The sequence below is a fragment of the Paramormyrops kingsleyae genome, chromosome 13 (assembly GCF_048594095.1).
Source record: "Paramormyrops kingsleyae isolate MSU_618 chromosome 13, PKINGS_0.4, whole genome shotgun sequence".
Taxonomy (NCBI): Eukaryota; Metazoa; Chordata; class Actinopteri; order Osteoglossiformes; family Mormyridae; genus Paramormyrops; species Paramormyrops kingsleyae.
This window is the reverse complement of record NC_132809.1, coordinates 17,997,570-18,013,030: the sequence shown is the minus strand read 5'-3', so window position 1 is coordinate 18,013,030 and position 15,461 is coordinate 17,997,570. Positions and strand designations below refer to the sequence as shown.

The 15,461-nt window shown below is 51.5% G+C and overlaps 1 protein-coding gene across 4 annotated transcripts in view; it reads right to left on the bottom strand.

Annotated features, from left to right (window-relative positions):
• The window catches only part of LOC111846767 (protein ENTREP2-like), a 77,645-nt gene that overhangs the window by 49,409 nt on the left and 12,775 nt on the right, over window positions 1-15,461 (bottom strand). Inside the window, exon 1 of one of the 4 annotated variants that reach the window (XM_072698330.1) lies at window positions 12,665-12,869. The exons of the other annotated variants lie outside the window; for them this stretch is intronic. The gene's annotated coding sequence lies outside the window, so the exon portion shown is untranslated. Of the gene's footprint in view, window positions 1-12,664; window positions 12,870-15,461 lie in introns of those variants that run through there. 4 annotated transcript variants of the gene reach the window in all.

Genomic DNA, 15,461 nt, shown 5'->3' with positions numbered 1-15,461 from the left:
TAGCTAAACAAGAGCAATTCCATTTAAAACTCCAAAACATCCTAGTAGTAAATATACAAAAACCGACAACATTTACCTTCCAGGTCTTTCATTCCATCCGAATGACAGACTCGACTAGCTTTAAAAGAACCAAGGCAGAATAGGTGCTGACAGAATTCAGTCTGTTCCTCTGTTCAGGCGGATCCAGGCTGCTGCTGTGTCAAACAACGCAGCCCTCTGCACAAATCATGCACATAAGAGTTACATGAGAAATAGATACAACCGGCTCTATTACACACATGCTAAGCATTTTTGCCTTTTCTCCTACAGACAGACAAGAACAGTTCGGTGAAAATGACCCAGCGAATGAGACCTTTAATTTAGGCACAAGTGGGGTGCTTATAATGATATAATTACTACTCTCTTGTAATTATATATCTGTATGTTACTTGTCTAGTCATAAAAGCAAAATCATACATTAGACATAAAGAGATCTTATTTTCCTGTGAGGATTCAGGTCTGCTTCCAATGGGCTCACCACCCGTAGGAAGGGCCATAGGGGTCGGGTGCATTGCGAGCTGGGCAGTGGCCAAAGGCGGGGACCTTGGCGGTCCGATCCTCGGCTGCAGAAGCTAGCTCTTGGGACATGGAATGTCACCTCTCTGATGGGGAAGGAGCCTGAGCTGGTGCGCGAGGTTGTGAAATTCCGGCTAGATATAGTCGGGCTCACCTCGACGCACGGCTTGGGCTCTGGAACCAGTCTCCTTGAAGGGGGTTGGACCCTTTTCCACTCTGGAGTTGCCTGCGGGGAGAGGCGCCGAGCGGGGGTGGGCATACTTATTGCCCCCTGGCTGGGCGCCTGTACATTGGGGTTTACCGCGGTGGACAAGAGGGTAGCCTCCCTTCGCCTTTGGGTGGGGGGACGGGTTCTGACTGTTGTTTGCGCTTATGCGCCGAGCGGCAGTTCAGAGTACCCACCCTTTTTAGAGTCTCTGGAAGGGGTGTTGGAGAGCATTCCTTCTGGGGACTCTCTTGTTCTGCTAGGGGACTTCAATGCTCACGTGGGCAATGACAGTGAGACCTGGAGTGGCGTGATTGGGAGGAACGGCCCCCCCGATCTGAACCCGAGTGGTGTTCTGTTGTTGGACTTCTGTGCTCGTCACGGATTGTCCATAATGAACACCATGTTCAGGCATAAGGGTGTTCATATGTGCACTTGGCACCAGGACACCCTAGGCCGCAGTTCGATGATCGACTTTGTAGTCGTGTCGTCGGACTTGCGGCCGCATGTCTTGGACACTCGGGTGAAGAGAGGGGCGGAGCTGTCAACTGATCACTACCTGGTGGTGGGTTGGCTCCGCTGGTGGGGGAGGAAGCCGGCCAGGCCTGGCAGGCCCAAGCGTATAGTGAGGGTCTGCTGGGAACGTCTGGCTGAATCCCCTGTAAGGAGGAGTTTCAACTCCTACCTCCGGCAGAACTTTTCCCATGTCCCGGGGGAGGCGGGGGACATTGAGTCCGAATGGGCCATGTTCCGTGCCTCCATTGTGGAGGCGGCTGACCGGAGCTGTGGCCGTAAGGTAGTCGGTGCCTGTCGTGGCGGCAATCCGCGAACCCGCTGGTGGACACCAGTGGTGAGGGATGCCGTCAAGCTGAAGAAGGAGTCCTATCGGGCCTATTTAGCCTGTGGGACTCCAGAGGCAGCTGACGGGTACCGGCAGGCCAAGCGGGATGCGGCTTCGGCGGTCGCTGAGGCAAAAACTCGGGTTTGGGAGGAGTTCGGTGAGGCCATGGAAAACGACTTCCGGACGGCTTCGAGGCGATTCTGGTCCACCATCCGGCGGCTCCGGGTGGGAAAGCGGTGCAACATCAACACTGTTTATGGTGGGGATGGGGTGCTGCTGACCTCAACCCGGGACGTTTTGGGTCGTTGGAAGGAATACTTCGAAGACCTCCTCAATCCCACCGACACGCCTTCCGATGTGGAAGCAGAGTATGAGGACTTGGGTGTGGACTCCCCTATCTCGGGGGCGGAGGTCGCTGAGGTGGTTAAAAAGCTCCTCGGTGGCCGAGCCCCGGGGGTGGATGAGATCCGCCCAGAGTTCCTGAAGGCTCTGGATGCTGTAGGGCTGTCTTGGTTGACACGCATCTGCAGCATCGCGTGGACATCGGGGGCAGTGCCTCTGGACTGGCAGACCGGGGTGGTGGTCCCCCTCTTCAAGAAGGGGGACCAGAGGGTGTGCTCCAACTATAGGGGGATCACACTCCTCAGCCTCCCTGGTAAGGTCTATTCGGGGGTTCTGGAGAGGAGGGTCCGCCGGATTGTCGAACCTCGGATTCAGGAGGAGCAGTGTGGTTTTCGCCCTGGCCGTGGAACAGTGGACCAGCTCTATACTCTCCGCAGGGTTCTGGAGGGTTCATGGGAGTTTGCCCAACCAGTCTACATGTGTTTTGTGGACTTGGAGAAGGCATTCGACCGTGTCCCTCGGGGAGTCCTGTGGGGGGTGCTCCGGGAGTATGGGGTGCCGGGCTTCCTTTTAAGGGCTGTTCGGTCCCTGTATGACCGGTGCCAGAGTCTGGTCCGCATGAGCGGCAATAAGTCGGACTTGTTTCCGGTGAGGGTTGGACTCCGTCAGGGCTGTCCTTTGTCACCGATTCTGTTCATAACTTTTATGGACAGAATTTCTAGGCGCAGCCAGGGCGTTGAGGGTGTCCGGTTTGGTGACCTCAGGATTAGGTCTCTGCTTTTTGCAGATGATGTGGTCCTGTTGGCTTCATCAGACCGTGACCTTCGGCTCTCGCTGGGACAGTTCGCAGCCGAGTGTGAAGCGGCTGGGATGAGAATCAGCACCTCCAAATCCGAGACCATGGTCCTCAGCCGGAAAAGGGTAGAATGCTCTCTCCGGGTCGGGGATGGGATCCTTCCCCAAGTGGAGGAGTTTAAGTATCTCGGGGTCTTGTTCACGAGTGGGGGGACGATGGAGCGGGAGGTCGACAGGCGGATCGGTGCGGCGTCCGCAGTGATGCGGGCGCTGCATCGGTCTGTCATGGTGAAGAAGGAGCTGAGCCAAAAGGCGAAGCTCTCGATTTACCAGTCGATCTACGTTCCTACCCTCACCTATGGTCACGAGCTGTGGGTAGTGACCGAAAGAACGAGATCGCGAGTGCAAGCGGCCGAAATGAGTTTCCTCCGCAGGGTGGCTGGGCTCTCCCTTAGAGATAGGGTGAGGAGCTCGGTCATTCGGGAGGGACTCAGAGTAGAGCCGCTGCTCCTCCGCATTGAGAGGAGTCAGATGAGGTGGCTCGGGCATCTGATTAGGATGCCTCCTGGGCGCCTCCCTGGTGAGGTGTTCCGGGCATGTCCCACTGGGAGGAGGCCCCGGGGAAGACCCAGGACACGCTGGAGGGACTATGTCTCTCGGCTGGCCTGGGAACGCCTCGGGATCCCCCCAGAGGAGCTGGATGAAGTGGCCGGGGAGAGGGAAGTCTGGGTTTCCCTGCTGAGACTGCTGCCCCCGCGACCCGACCTCGGATAAGCGGGAGGAAATGGAAAAAAAAAAATGGAATGGATGGATTCAGGTCTGGAATTTAATTGGGCTCAAAGTTTTAAGCAGGAAAAAAAAAAAACTTGTGCGCTAGAAGAGATTGGTGATCTTTAATGAAAGAAATGTTAGAAATGTTTCTCTCGCTGTGCAGTTTCTAAACAGAAGACGGAGGCCATTAACGTGGATGTGGCCCCAGGGAGGGAATCGTGAAACACGTATCACATGTGCTTGCGTGTGCCAGCGAGCACAAATGAAATCCTGGGCTTGTTCCGCTAAACCTGCTTCTCTTTGCAGTAACACGGTTTGGCTGAATCACACAGATCTTCCATTTGATGGTACTGACATGTCGTACAGTGTCATTACACAGTTTCACCCATCACCATCTATTCCTAAAGTTCATTAAAAAGATGACATTAGTATCCCGGTACGCATACAAACGCAGGCTCTTTCAGGGCTGGTTCCTTGCAAGGTGTTCATGTTTCATTGCCTGGCTTTTCCGTCACTGATTTCTGGTGGGGTTTGGTTCCCCGTTACACACGCTTGTCACCTTCAGCCTTTCCACAGCCCCAAGGGTTCATGGGAGGCAGACGGGGGCAGAGGGGAGCCGAGCTTTAATATAAACATCACGAGCTGGGATGGCTGCTTTCAGCGAACGCACAGATCGATAGGAGATTAGCAGGAAGCTCAGCGGGTACAGATACAGGGAAATAAAAATCATTTGCAGGCTGTTTCAGGACCTGGCCCAAAAATTCCACGGTGATGTCAGACGAGCCACTCTTTGGAAAATAGGGGACCAGTGCTCAGGGTGTGGGACACGCCCAAGAGCTCAGCCGGGGGTGGGAGGCGTTCCGGGGCTCAGCCGGGGGTGAGAGACCACCCTCAGGTGGCAGGAGGAGAAATGCACATGAGACTTTGGGCAAAATATGATTTGAAAGAAATGCAAACTGCCTGTGGCTGAGCCCCTCATACTGCAATCTGGCGCTTCCTCTTATTGTCTCTTGAGGCCCCATTCTCACAGAAACACAGCACTTTATTCATTTAGAAGAAGAAGAAAAAAAAAAATCGATCGAGCTTTCAAAATTCAAGATTTGGATTTCATTATCATGCTTATATAAAATTGATGAAGATACCATCTAAACTGAGCAAAATATGCAGACAAACTACATTATATGAATAAAAATAGTGAATTGCCATTTCCTCCAATGAAAATATGCATTATTTTCTCGTACGGTTATTTGTCCGCAATAGCAAGCACACGCGTTCAATCACAGTAATCAGGGCTCATCTCCTGCCGACGGGCTCCACTTCCTGTCACGCGTGAGGGGGGGCTCTCTTTCCACTGGCAATTTCTCAGAAATGGCCAATCGTCCACTAGATAGCAACAGCGTCCCCTACACCTACCTCGGCACCGCCACCACTATAAAAAGAGAGATTTTCAGTCTCACATCTTGGGTATCGTTTATGAGAAAGCTGAACTTGCAGACCTCAGTGGCTGTGAGTGGGGGCTTTATCAAAGGGATGGAGAGGGGTTACTGCCATTCAGCAGTGCTCAAACATGCAACGCCCAAATTGGTGCAATCACACCAACACTGTATACAGAATAATCCTCAGGAGCGGGAGGAAGCAGCAGAATAAATGTGCGTTGGGGCACTGAGGAGCGAGCAGGGCTGTGGAGTCGGTAGATAAATGCTCTGACTCCGACTCCGACTCAGTTTCTAAATCTTCCGACTCCGACTCCCCGACTCCTCTGTATGTATATACTATGCTAATGTATTTTCTACATCCATTGAAGGAAAGGAAGGCAACATACATGTCATTTCACCACAGAACTACTGGCTAGGAAGCCAACACTCTACTATAATGCCACTCTACTATAATACTATATTCCCTTCACTTATACAAGTGTCTCTAGTCCTGCAAAAAACATTTACCTAATTATCAGCGATAGTTAAGGCCCCCAAATACGCAGCGATCCGTGGCCGATTTTGCCACCGACCGATGTGCGTGTACAATCGCGGCAATTGATTGGCGGCTGCAGATTGCGGGTGTCCACATGGACGGGCAGATCCAGCTTGCCGAAAATCTCGACCACCGCCCCCATTCAAAGTAATGTGATGCCTCTGTCTGCTGCAGTGGCTCTCTCCTCTGTCAGCCAGCCGGAAGTTTAGTGCATTGTGTCACTCACCGGCCAGCTGATCAGCAGAATGAGCCTCTGCTGGAGACAGGTAGGGAGATCTGTGTTCTCGGCTCCTTCGGCCCCCTTCACTAGCGCATAGCGAAGGGGAGCCGACGGAGCTGAGAACACACCAGATGATTTTTCAGGCGTTTGACGCGTGATGACTCGTTGAACGGCCGAAAAATCGGCAGTGCATCTGTAAATGTATGGGGGGCTTTAGGCTAGGTTCACAGTTCCCTGTAACAGTGGAACACGACACAATGGAAAGCGGTGCCGCACCTTACCTGTGCATTACATCCCATATAGTGACGCATACAGTCAATGAAAAGCATGCTTCATGGTTACTTGACATGTTCGTTTTGTGGTAACATTATGCACTGCATGCATTGGGCTTTATTCTTACAGCAGAGAAGTAGTTCATTATGACTGTTTGTGAATTGGGACATTTCAACTTACTTTTTTAATTCCCATTTAAATTTAGTAGGAGTCGGAGTCGGAGTCGGTTAACTTTTTGCCGACTCCGACTCCAGGAACCCAAAATTGTCTCCGACTCCGACTCCTCGACTCCGACTCCACAGCCCTGGGAGCGAGAACCTCGATGTGGGAACAGCTTCTGGAGGCCGGATCAGGGGAGCCGCTTTGCATGCGGTTCAGTGTGTCCACAACTTAAGAGTAAAGTCAGCCTTTGAGCTTAGCGTCTGATGCACGTCTTACGGATATAAATATGCACCAGTTTATCAGTCATTTTGATGCCCTGGGGGGCAGAACTTTGCAAACTAAAATGACAGTTTTGTTTGATTCTGAAAGCTTTGTGCATGTGAGAGGCTGCGGGGGGGGGGGGGGGTCTAACCTGGAACGAGGTTACATAAGCACTGTCCATCCAGAGAGGCAATAGTTAATCAACTCTAATCCCACCAATCCAACGTAAGATGAGACAGATCTCCAGGCGTCGGCAGAATTTGTTGTAAGAAAACAGTTTGTTTCTCGCGTTTATGAAAGCCTGAAATGTAGTCGCGTTAGTATCACAAACAGCTCCATTCACAGGAAATACAAATTAACTTGAAGAATGGAGACCCAGTAGCCTGAATCACATTCATACCATACAGAAGTGTCCGCACCCTCAGCAGAGTGACACTTCCTGCTTGGTGTCAGTTGCAATGGGACGGTCCATCACATCGCAGCACAAGTGTTAGCTAAACTGGACAAGGAGATGGAGTTTGTGTTCAGGGGGGCAGCTTGTTTAAAATGTCCCAGGATGCTACGCTGCTTCCCACATCCCCCATCCCAGGAAGAGCAGGAACACCTCCAGGAGGGGGGAGGGAAGCTTTGCAGATGCTGGACGCATCCAGGAAGCCCAGGATCTACAGGACTCCATCCACCTGAGAGGGTCTGTCCCCATTTGACTGGTGCTGTGTATGTATCCACAGGGTAAGCATCCGCATTTAAAAGCCGATTATACCGCCTCTTCATGCCACATCAAGCACAAGCCATGTCAAAATCATTTATCATTATTTTTCATTCTCTAATCTAGAGTATCACAGGGGTGCCATTACACTGGATTAATATGGATTAAGATTATTATGGATATGCCGCTGATTTATGAAAATGATAAGAGCAGCACCTTGAGTGAAAAAGAATCAGATGGATCCTTTGTCTGGTTACAGGGAAATATCAAAAGAGCTTTGAAAGGGCGTCAAGGCATCGAGATGTGAGTTTGCTGAAAACATCAGATGACATAAAAAAATAATTTCACGTATTTGCGTCATGCGTATCACTCGACAAAGTCGCAGGGATGGCAGGATTCTCACTTGTTTTCAGTTTTCATATAGGCAAAACTCTAACTTACAGGATGGGCATCGGTCTTGCGAGAGTCTCGGCACTTGTAGCTAACCTGAGATAAGATGAACACACTAATGAAATGAAAAATGTGTCCCTGTGCTTCCCTGATTGGTAAATGTCACCTGGAGGTGACGATGACAGGCCCTGTGAGAGCATCCCGCCCCCCTCACTGGGACGCTATGTCGTCGTGACAGACACGCCCCCCTGCCATCCCCACACAGACTAATTATGACGTCACCTAGTCCCGCCCCCCCACCTTCTCCTCGTACCTTGCATAATTGGCGTTTTCGCACCTCGCAGCTAGTCCACTCCCCACACATGGTGTTTCCCTGACGCCACGCCACCGCCCACCCCCGTGCCCACCCCCCGTGCCCACCCCCCGTGCCCACCCCCCACTTGCGTGCCCACCGAGCTGTGGCCCACACACTAAGCCCTTCGGCGGGATCCATGTGTGTCAGCTGGCAGAGTCACGCCCCCTCACATCACTCCTGCCACTCTTCACTCCCACTGTTTCCAGTTACGAATTCATTCATACATTTGGTTACCTAATGTCCTTATCTGTGCACGTTTGTCTTTACGCAGATACCCACACGCGTGGGTCTGTGTAACACGCCCTGCCAAACCCTGGCCTTCCTACACACGCCACCACGCAGATGCGCCATCAGTCACCGTGACGGTCATCTGGTTCTAATTGAACTGGGTGATGCAAAAAAGCCTAAAGATCCGGCTTGTTCTTATTGCTGGCTTGATAAATGTGAGGTGCGTGCAGTTAGCAGACCCAGAGCGACTTCTTTACAACAGCCACATTTTCTTGAAATGGAGACCTAAGCAAACATTTGTTTTTGTATCGACAGAGATGCCCCAAAGACGACATGGGGCTGAGAAGGAGCCCAGATTGAAGGCGGCGTGAGGCTAGAGGGGTCCGCGGGTCTCAGATAACCACAGGAAAAGAAGAGCTGTCATAATAACATTTAGGTCTTAACCTTGTAAAGGCAGTGCAGAGCACTCCGAGCAGCTTCAAAAAGCTGCATGACTCTCATATATTGTCCTTGTCCCATGACATTCCATGTGACACTGCACATGTGACACTGCACACGGCACATGTGACACTGCACACTGCACATCGGCTCCTCCTCCCAAACCCAACACTCCCCTGATGAACGCCCCATGGAATCCCGCATGAACACTTCCTGCAGACTGACTTCTGGTTAGGCAGTCGTAAAAGCCCCTCCATTATCAGAGCCTCAGCCGGTGCAGACGGGGAAAGACCGGCTTCCTTTTTGAACCAGGAGAACGTCCCAGGGAGAAATCTGTTTACGCAGGTCAAAAGCGGCAGACATCAATCCCGAGAAGTTAATAGGATTCCTGGATGACCTGCGCCGCTGGCCTTACAGCACACCCAAGGGGCACCGAGTGCTGTTGCACCGTGGGCTCAGCCTCCAGCATCACTGTCGCTAGGAACAGCGGGGTTAATCTCCGAGATGGAGCTGCTGGGCCAGCTGCAATTCAGGTGGACCGGAGGGGCAGCAGCAAAAGGAAGCACAGCCCAACTGGTACACTGACTCAGACCTTAGGTAGGGTTACTATACCTGGTAGACTGACTCAGACCTTAGTTAGGGTTACTATACCTGGTAGACTGACTCAGACCTTAGTTAGGGTTACTATACCTGGTAGACTGACTCAGACCTTAGTTAGGGTTACTATACCTGGTAGACTGACTCAGACCTTAGTTAGGGTTACTATACCTGGTAGACTGACTCAGACCTTAGTTAGGGTTACTATACCTGGTAGACTGACTCAGACCTTAGTTAGGGTTACTATACCTGGTAGACTGACTCAGACCTTAGTTAGGGTTACTGTACCTGGTTCTCCTCCACCATAACACAGAGCCCCAAGCACGCGCCTGTCATTTTATGACTCCTGGTTACTCTAGCGTTGGCCAGGTGTCTGTGAGCGCCCGCACAGGAACAGCGACCGCCGGGGAAGCGGCTGATCGGCGTGGGCTGAGTCGTGGGCCGGGCGCAAAGCCCCTACGCTCACAGCAACCTTCTGTTACAGTCAGACTGTATCTCAATTACCACCTTGCAGATGGGCATTTACTTTAGTTTCAAGTTGCAGTCAGATATATTATTATGAGTAAAATATCTCATTTCATTTCTTTGTTCTGGAATCAGCCTTTACTGCGGTTGGTCCCCCTGGTTGAAAGCAGGAAACAGACCACAGCTGGCCACAGGTCACATGGGGACCAGCATCAATCATGTAAAGAAGGACAGAGGGGAGAAAACGGGTGCGAGTCCCGAGCAGAGCAGACGGCCCGTGGTAACGACTGGCCGTGACTGGAAGGCCTGCAAGGTATGACGGCTGTACTAATCGCGCAGCTCCGAGCAGCAGCGCGGTGCCATGGGTAATTACAGTGGGAGTCTGCAGCCTTACAGGAACTGACATCTTCTCGCATCCTGAAACGGAATGACACCCTTTGGCAGCCTTTCCCTCAGTCACGGGCTGGAGAGCTGCTCCAGGCGGCGGATGGCAAACAGCAGCCAGGGTCTCTGGGCTCCGCCTGTGTCTCTCCCTCACCTCCATTAACACATTTACACCATTTGTTTTCTGTCAAACTCCATTTGATCTCGGTCCTACTACGTCGCAAATAAAGGTTCAAACTACATGAATCCACTGCTCACTCAGATGCATCAGCAGTTTCATGCACATAAGGTCAAAGTCAAACGTCACACATTTTTCCAGAAAGATCCGACACGTCGTTATCAGTGCCGGGCGACCCCAAGCCGACGCCGGTGCCGACTCCTTCCAAACACACGTGCATCTCCGGCTACATTCCTCTCCGCCTGCACAAACTCATACTCTAATTGGCTTCTTATTGATCCATCCCTACAAACAACCGCTATGATCAATTATCCCTCTCCCATTGGTAAATCCTTTAATGGACCGGCCACACTGAGCATGCAGACGAGGTGAACGTCCTTTGGGAAAGCGAGACGAGTGACGAGTCCAGGGATGAAATCGCGAGGGGGATACGAGCAGTTAGAAGCAGAGGGGCACATGGCAATGTGACCTGCAGGTACCGACGAGCTCACAGAGACAGGATGGGGGAAGGTGGCCCCCACCCCATCTGTGATGCCAGGCCGACGGCCATATTTACAGCACATTCCGGCAATGTGAGAGTTTCATCAGGCTTTCTTGGAGAAAGTCATGAAATTGGCAGCGACTTGTGTTTACGAAAGAAAAGAAAAAAAGACGACCTACAGGGTCTGAATGGAAAACTGTTTTTACTAAACGGCCCTTGACTTGGTATGGGGGGGGGGGGGGGGGCAGGGGCTGCCTATACTCAATGGAGTTTCCCGTCACTTTAAGTGCGTCTAAGAGCGACCGGCTAAAGTCGACATGAGATGACGGGCGACACCAGAAGACAGACTTAAAGGTCAGCGAGTGTCTCACGCCTCAGCACATACACGGGAAGCAGCATAATTAATCCTCCTTAAAAGCCGACGGATTAATTGACCTGGCAAAACACTAGCGAGTCCTGCCAAGGCAGAGAGCGGGAACATGGAGATGCCGGCTTCCCGGCTGTCTCCGCGGCGCGATCCTGTGTGAAGCAGGCGCCCTTTGTCACGTCCCTCTCCAGCAACGCAGTCCAGTACACACTCTCCGGCACCCTGGCTTCTGCGCTGGGGGGGGGGGGGACCTGAGCCAGAACACCCCCCCAGCACCACCCTCAGTCTCACCTTCCCTTCCCAGCAAGACCTGGCATGATACAGAGATGCGATTGAAATGGATGTAAACCTCACAGGCGCTAAAAGCGGGAGATCACAGCCCATGTTTAGCCATGCTTCTCCCTCCTTCTGAGAAGACGAGGCCGGTCCAGAGAGCAGCCAAGATAATCAGCCTCTGCTCATCTTGATGCAAATGGCTCTTGACTTGAAGGTGAAAAATGCATTGTGAAGCCAAAAAACATATTTAAACTGCAAATTTGAGAAATGACCCGCATCCTTGCTATTTGCTGCGAGGCAGAATGAACCTGTTCTGCTGTGGAGACAGGAAAGCTCATTTACATGTTTTTTAATTACAGTAGATTAGATGCATCATGGCAGAAGGACCCCTATCATTCCCAGAAAGCCACTCCTCACATTTAAAGGATGAAAACATGTCCCACCGAATCCTGCCGTAAGAGATGCATTCGGTGGGGTTTAAAACAACACACCGCAAGAAACCCCCCCATGGAAACCAACCACAACAAAAGCGGGAGCTATTAATGCAATGAGATTCATTTCTGACGTTTGTCCTGAAGAAAAGCAGCAGTCTCCTTCTCATTAAGCTGTCAGAGAACGAACTGTGGAGATGTTACTCCTCAAGGTTAACATGGGGAAACGAGGGAAGACGTCTAAGCACGTCAGGTGTCCAGAGATACCTGGAATAACGGCAGCAAGGAGAAGAGATAATGAAAAAGAGGTCAGATTCCCTGAAAACCGGAGGGGATTTGCAGGGAGTTTGCCTGTTCATATAAAATACCCTAATTTTGTTAATTCTGTCACAAAATTAGTTTTTATTTAAATTTGTATTGTGTAAAACTACTACATTTGGACAAAAACTGTTCTAGCTAGGTTTGAAACAGGTATAGACCCTAAATAACTTTCCTATTTGCATTAGTACTGTGCAACGTTAGCAGTGCGCTATTGACAGATTCGCCTAGTGACCCCTACACCGGGCTTCCAGTCGGGCGAGCTGAGGCAAACCCAGCTCCGCCCCCCTCCCCATCTCGTACATCTGAGTGGTAGCCTGCCTAGCGTCAGGGCGCCCACCCTGATATGGCTCAATGACCCACAAAGTGACATGACATCATCGACATGACATGCAATTGAGCTGGTAAAAATAAAAAACTGATTACGCAAATGTCACAAATATGTTTTTTTTGCGGGCGCCCCGTGTCGCCCCGGAAAGATAACTCCCTGTGAAGCCACCCATGACACCCACACCTAAACCCGCCAGAGCCAATGACGTGGCTTTATGTTTACTGAGGCAATGAGACCAAGACCCTTCTGGGACACAAGAGGAGAGACAAAGAATAAACATGCAGCAGAGAATGGGCTGAGAGGAAAGGAGGAAGGGCACTTACCCTTGAAGTCGTATGCGTATGCTGTACAGAGAGCAAACACGCCCCAAGATCCCCTCCAGGTCATCTATCACAAACATCAAACCCATCCGTTTGAAGGTCACCTTGACCCGTGGCCATGCACATGCTGTTTAAGGGCAAAGCCACATCCCACCGGACTCCCCACCTGCCCCCATCTCCTCCCTTATAACAGGACCTCCTTCATGCTCCTTCAGACTCCCCACATTCCCCCTCAGCCACGTGTCGGCTTCTCTCCTACTTGACATTCCTCCCCTGCTCTCCACCACAAATTCCGCAACCTGTCCTCCGATCATCCCACTCTCCGCCGCGTGCTCCCACAGCGCACACCTGTCTCCTCACCCTAATACGCACAGGAACTGCCTGGGTGGACCCCCCAACCCCACATCAGCACAGCACAGAAGTGAGGTGACCTGTTGACAGCTCACGCGAAGCGAGGGGTTTTGCAAGAGCTGTTGGGCTTGCAAGCAGCGGAATTATACGGCCCAGCGGAGACGGGCATGAGCTGCTGGCGGCAACGTGGACAGAGAATCGCAATTTGCTGCCCACTGCTTTGCTGATTTGCGCCGCTATCCGTTGCCCAGAGGATTCTGGGGGATGAGAGAAGACAAAGCGAACGTGCCCCCCTAACTCACTGGGGTACCACCTTAAACTGAACCCTGAATCCGGCTTTTAGTAAAGCCAAAATATATTACCACCCAAAAATAAAGACCTAGCAGGGGAGGGGAGGAAGACTTTGCTGCCGAAGGCAATCATTGAATTAACTGACTCATCAAACTATCAAATGAATCATGGATGATCACTGTATGAGAAGATACGAGATACTGATCATGACAGCGGTTCATATAGGCCAGAAAGGAGTCCAGCCTCAGAAAGGCAGCCGGATAGGGGCCCGGCCTCAGAAAGGCAGCCGGATAGGGGCCCGGCCTCAGAAAGGCAGCCGGATAGGGGCCCGGCCTCAGAAAGGCAGCCGGATAGGGGCCCGGCCTCAGAAAGGCAGCCGGAAAGGGGCCCGGCCTCAGAAAGGCAGCCGGAAAGGGGCCCGGCCTCAGAAAGGCAGCCGGATAGGGGCCCGGCCTCAGAAAGGCAGCCGGATAGGGGCCCGGCCTCAGAAAGGCAGCCGGATAGGGGCCCAGCTTCAGAATGTAAGCCAAAAGTCAGCCGGAGCAGCTGACAGTTGTAAACTTGTTTTCTCAAAGATGGTCTTGACGGCGGCTTCCGTGCTCTGGGCCTCATCAGCGTCTAGGGAGAGCGCCCCCCACATGCTGGCATGGAAGCCGCTTCTCCCTCCCACTCATCAGCAGGGCTTTTGTTCTCCGTTTTAAGCGGCCTGGCAATGGAGCAGGCGTGGACACGGGTGCCTGGGTGTCATGCTCGTCGGCATGCAATTCCTGCACTTGGCGCTCAGAGAGGAGCCGCGACTTGGGCAATAAAGTGTCTTTCGGGGTCCCTTGTCCGTCCCCTCACCCCATCCTTTCGACTGGAATAGTTACGTGATCAGCAGAATTTTTTTTGGGAGTACCTCTGCTTTCTGGACTGGCCTCGGGGCAAAATCAGGCCCAGGGATTCACGGTGATGATTACATCACAAAATAGGTTTCTTTCATCCTTTTCAGTCATCTCTGAAGCTTCCACAGTATGTCACTCCCTTGGGGAGGTGGGCAGAGAAAAAAAAGCAGTTTAAAAATCTGAAAATGGGTGAGTATTACTAATGTTAGTCAAAATTCAGCTTTTTTGTCAATAAGAATAATTTGAAGGTTCACTTATTGGCAAGTGACAAATGTCTCACAGTTAATATAAGACAAAGACCACCATTGATGACAAAACTTTGACTTTCATTGTTAAGATGAAACAAAATGAAATGAATACAGTTTTTTGGTTGGGACTAATGTGCTCATAGGAGAAAGAGCCCAGCTGAGCAGAAGACAGCCACGTCATTGGTCTCTGGTTCCAGGCAAGACCTCCGTCTGCCGTCTGTCCGTCTCACCTTGCCAATTTCAATTTATGCCCTGTGTTTCTGAGAATACAGATCTGAATCTAAGCAAACTTAATCATAATGAGTGGGAATGCATCTGTATACCATGGCAGTGATAATTAGCCCCTTTTCATTGCTGCAGTTTGACACTTGTAGCTGCCTAACTGGATCTATGCATACATGTTCACTCCAAATCAGGCAGGTTTCCATCCAAAGACATGGTTTAATGTCTCTAAAATTGCCTATAGAAGTGTGATTGCATGTGTACATGATATCCCATCCAGTCTGTACCCCAGCCCTGTGATATCCCATCCTGCCTGTACCCCAGCCCTGAGATATCCCATCCAGTCTGTACCCCAGCCCTGTGATATCCCATCCAGTCTGTACCCCAGCCCTGTGATATCCCATCCAGTCTGTACCCCAGCCCTGTGATATCCCATCCAGTCTGTACCCCAGCCCTGTGATATCCCATCCAGTCTGTACCCCAGCCTTGTGATATCCCATCCAGTCTGTACCCCAGCCCTGTGATATCCCATCCAGTCTGTACCCCAGCCCTGTGATATCCCATCCAGTCTGTACCCCAGCCTTGTGATATCCCATCCAGTCTGTACCCCAGCCCTGTGATATCCCATCCAGTCTGTACCCCAGCCCACTGCCCTGTCTTTCCTGGGAAGCTACAGGCTCCCCTCCCACCCTTGAATAGAATGAGCACTGGGAAGATGGATGGATTTAGTCAACAATATTAAATTATCCATAATTCTGTATCAGGCCCTAGGCTGAAGAATTCTGCACACAATCAGAGCTCATC